At 42.1% G+C, this 4,899-nt stretch overlaps 1 pseudogene; it reads left to right on the top strand.

The window, feature by feature from the left end:
• Positions 1 to 219: 219 nt before the first annotated feature.
• On the top strand, positions 220 to 802 carry LOC110586833 (annotated as a pseudogene).
• Positions 803 to 4,899: the final 4,097 nt, after the last annotated feature.

Below are 4,899 nucleotides of genomic sequence, written 5' to 3'. Positions count from 1 at the left end.
CAGCTCAGCTGCTGGCATCCCTGAAGGTGGTCAGAATGAGTCTGGAAAATCTTCATGGAAAGGAGGGAAATGTGTAGTGGGACAAGATATGTTAAATACAGAAGTAATGTCATAGAGTAGTCTAAAGCAAAGGACAGCCAGCAGAGACTGGGCCAACGCAGACAGGATGTAATGGAAGCAGAAAACAAATAGCTATTAACAACAAGAGTGCAGTGTGAAATGAGCAAGCAGAAGAAAGCAAGGATGTATGCAACCATGAAGTGAATGCTTAGTCTCAGAGATGAGAGGCTTAGAGAAGGATAGATTAAGACCCCTAAAAAGAAAGGTCACAGTGCACTCAGGGAAAGAGAAGTCCCCCAACATCCTTCCTACCTATTCTTCCAATAAAACACACAGTGGGGCCCACCTTACCACATCCTGGTTGATACTAACTTTATCAACCTTTCCAATAAAGCCAAACTCAACTTACAACAGTCAAAGATGGACTGTCTATATGCCAAGTGTATCCCTTATATAACTGACTATGTAATGGCTGAAATTGAGAAATTGGGGCAAAAGTATCGTGTGGCTCTAAGGATTGTCAAGGATCCAAGATTTGAATGATTACCATGCACACACAAAGGAAGCAGGTGACTGCTTAGTATAGAGAGTAACTCAACACAAGTGTTATACTGTGGCCACAGTTGACTGGGATCTTAAGGGAAGGATCCGGAAGATCCCTGGAGTTCCCATCATGGACATTTCTAACCATAGGTACAACACTGAGCAGATGCCAGTTGATTATGGAGCCCCTCGGTTCTAATTCTTAATAGAGTTCCTCTGCCTTCTTTTACCAATTTTTCCCGTTACCAATTCTTACAGCAATATGCTATAGCATGAATTATTATTCCACTTATTCATTTGCTTTGTTATGAGCTGAGTATGGTTAAATACACTCACTTTCTGATGTTGTTTTGAAATTGATATTTTGTATCATTTTAAAATTGTTGCATCTTTTTATAAATCAGATGACTGCCACAAATAAAATTAAATTAAATTAAAATAAATAACTCCTGAGAGATAACTTTCAGAAAGCTTTAAACCCATCTTCAAATCAAGAAATCAATCCCATTTGCAACTGCACCAAAAATATTAAGAGACCTAGGAATAAGTCTAACTAGAGAGGTAAAAGATCTGTACTCTGAAAACTATAGAACACTTACGAAAGAAATTGAAGAAGATACAAAGAAATGGAAAAACATTAAATGCTCATGGATTGGAAGACCAAATATTGTTAAAATGTCTCTACTACCCAAAGCAATCTACACACTTAATGCAATCCCTATCAAAATACCACCCGCATTTTTCACAGAGCAATAACAAGCTTAAAATTTGTACGGAACCACAAAAGACCCCAAATAGCCAAAGCAATCTTGAAAAAGAAAAACAAAACTGGCGGCGTCACAATTCCAGACTTCAAGTTATATTACAAAGCTGTAGTCATCAAGACAGGATGGTACTGGCACAAAAATAGACACACAGATCAATGGAACAGAATAGACAACTCAGGTATAGACCCACAACTGTATGGTCAACTAATCTTTGACAAAGTAGGAAAGAATATCCAATGGAAAAAAGACAGTCTTTTCAACAAATAGTGTTGGGAAAACCGGACAGCAACATGCAGAAGAATGAAACTAGACCACTTTCTTACACCATACACAAGAATAAGTTCAAAATGGATGAGAGACCAAACTGTGACAAAGGAAACCATCAAAATCCTAGAGAAAAACACAGAAAGAACCTGTGTTCTAAGACCTCGGCCATAGCAACTTCTTACTAGACATGTCGCCAGAGGCAAGGGAAACAAAAGCAAAAATGAACCACTGGGACTTCATCAAGATAAAAGGCTTCTGCACAGTGAAAGAAACAATCAACAAAACTAAAAGGCAGCCTATGGAATGGGAGAAGATATATGCAAACGACATATCTGATAGTTAGTATCCAAAACATATAAAGAACTCATCAAACTCAACACCCCAAAAATAAATAATCCAGTTAAGAAATGGGCAGAAGACAGGAATAGATACTTTTCCAAAAAAGACATCGCGATGGCCAACAGACACATGAAAAGATGCTCAACATCACCCATCATCAGGGAAATTCAAATCAAAACCACAAGGAGATACCACCTCACACCTGTCAGAATGGCTAAAATTAACACACAAGAAACAAGAGGTGTTGGCAAGGATGTGGAGAAAGGGGAACCCTCTTGCATTGTTGGTGGGAATGCAAACTGGTGCAGCCACTCTGGAGCACAGTATGGTCCCCAAAAAGTTAAAAATAGAACTACCCTGCGATTCAGCAATTGCACTACTAGGTATTTACCCAAAGAAGACAAAAATATTAATTCAAAGGGATACATGCACCCTGATGTTCATAGCAGCATTCTCAACTATAGCCAAACTATGGAGAGATCCCAAATGTCCATCAAATGATGAATGAATAAATAAGATGCTGTGTGTATATATATAATGAATACTACTCAGCCATCAAAAAGAATGAAATCTTGCCATTTGCAACAACATGGATAGAGCTAGAGAATATTATGCTAAGTGAAATAAGCCAGTCAGAGAAAAACAAATACCGTATGATACCACTCATATGTGGAATTTAAGAAAAAAAAAAACAGAAGAACATATGGGAGGGCGGTAAGGAGAGAAGGAAATAAACCATAAGAGACTCTTAACAATAGAGAACAAACTGAGGGTTGAAGGAGGTGGGTGGGGGCTGGGCTAGCTGGGGGACGGGGATGAAGGAGGACACTCGTTATGATGAGCACTGGGTGTCGTATGTAAGTGATGAATCAATGAATTCTACTCCAGAAACCAATTTTGCACTGTATGTTAACCACCTAAAATATAAATTAAAAAAAACACACAAAAATAAAATAAACCCATCTTCAAAATCTTTTCACTGATCAACCAGCAGCCAGGGGCTCCATGAGTGACATAAGTACATTTAAAAGGTATCTCAAGAACATGAGGTGCTCCCTTCCCTTGGATTTTATTTTTATGTGTTAGAAAAAGTCAAAGTTGAAACATCTTATATTCCACAACAAATACAGAAATAGAAACATCAGAGCTCAGGATGAGATGCAGAGTTCCAAAAGTCATCTACATGTGGGGAGTAACTGAAATCATGAAAATAAGACTGGCAAACCCATGAGCTTCCCAAGGAAGTTAGAGTAACTTAGAAAGACAAACACTGAGGATATATAAACAAGATCTGGGAACACTGTTAACGGGCTGGGAAAAGAGAAGAGAGGAAAAGAATCATCAAGAAGATGAGAAGGGGGAAAAAAAGGTCATCTGTAAATCCAAGGGAAAGAAAGGGTGAAGGGAAGTGTCAAAGCAGCAAGCCTGCCAATTGGACAAACAATTAGAGGAGTCCACACACGACCATAAACATCTAAGGAGATGGGTCTGGGGTGAAAGTGTGGCCAGGGCAGAGAGAAAAAACACAGGCGATGCATTTGAAGAGCTGAAGTAACAGAGAAAAGAAGCGAGGAAGAACATTATCAGAGCCAACTGAGCTAAGCGAAATATGGCTGATAGATCAGGAGAGAGTTTTTTGGTATGTACCAAAACTCGAGCTCTTCAAATATGCCCGTTTTTTCCCCACTTGGCACTAATGAGAAAACATACGGCATGAAATCTAATGTCACATTGTAGGCTAATGAAATAATGCTGCATTCTGAACTTTTAAATGTCAGTCTGGCTCCACACCAGGTGACCCTGTCATGCTAAAAGCAAGTCTATTAACCGAGCTCAAAATGCGTAAAACTGCGCGAAAGAATCCAATTTCTGAGTTTAACAGACAGCAAATGTTTTCCTTACCTAACTAAACTGCAAACGGCAGCGTCCTGGGCGGGACAGCGGCGGAAAGAGGCCCCTGCCTTGTTGGCTAATAAGCCTCAGTCAGGGCCGCACTGCGGCCGCCCGCGGGCGCACACCAGGCATTTGCCTTCCTGATGCGAGCTGCCCCACGCCATACACCGCCCGGCGGCCTGGCTAAAGCCTGCAGGCCTGGGCCATCCCCACAGCAGCTCCGTCCTGAGCACCAGGGCGCCACATCAGTGCAACAATCGGACAGACGGACGGCAGGCTCTTGGCAGGCCACCCCTCCGGGGCACTGCCCCGCAGACGACAGAAGGAACCGCGAGCCCAATCTTGCCAAGAAAGAAGGCCTATTTACTTAGCCGGAGCTTCAGCCTGAGTGAGGCACAGGCTTCAAGCTTCCCACACCTCTGGAGGGAGGCTCAGCAAACCCAGGGGACAGAAGCCGGGAGACACCATCCTCGCGCAGCCCTGGGGCCTTCCAACAGCTACGACTGTAGCCCCACAGGGCTGTATGTACTTGCATACTTAGAAGCTGCTGCCTGAGGGTCTGGCTCCCAGTCGGCCTGGAACTAGGTGTTAAACAAGATTCGTCCCCTTGATCACGGGCAGATCTGGGCACATCCACATCAGTGAGGCCAATCAGGCCGTTTAGACAGTCACAAAGGTTTCAAAGACAGCCAGGAGCTGGGGCAGGTTTGAACAAGAAGGATCATCCCCTACAGAAGGCCAGTCCTTCAGGACTGGGAGAGGCAGCTAGCTGTTAGACCTAATACACAGAAACAAACACAGAGAGTCAAGCAAAATGAAGAAATAGAGAAACACGTTCTGAACTGAAGAACAAGACAAAACCTCAGAAAAAGACCTTAATGATACAGAGATTAAAAAAGCTACCTGATAATTCAAAATGATGGTCCATAAAGATGCTCGCTGAACTTGGGAGAAGAATGCATGAACACAATGAGAACTTCAACAAAAAGACAGAAAACATAGAAAAGTAACAAATGGAGGTCACAGAGCT

The sequence above is a fragment of the Neomonachus schauinslandi genome, chromosome 8 (genome assembly GCF_002201575.2).
Source record: "Neomonachus schauinslandi chromosome 8, ASM220157v2, whole genome shotgun sequence".
Taxonomy (NCBI): domain Eukaryota; kingdom Metazoa; phylum Chordata; class Mammalia; order Carnivora; family Phocidae; genus Neomonachus; species Neomonachus schauinslandi.
This window is presented reverse-complemented; position numbering and strand designations above follow the sequence as displayed.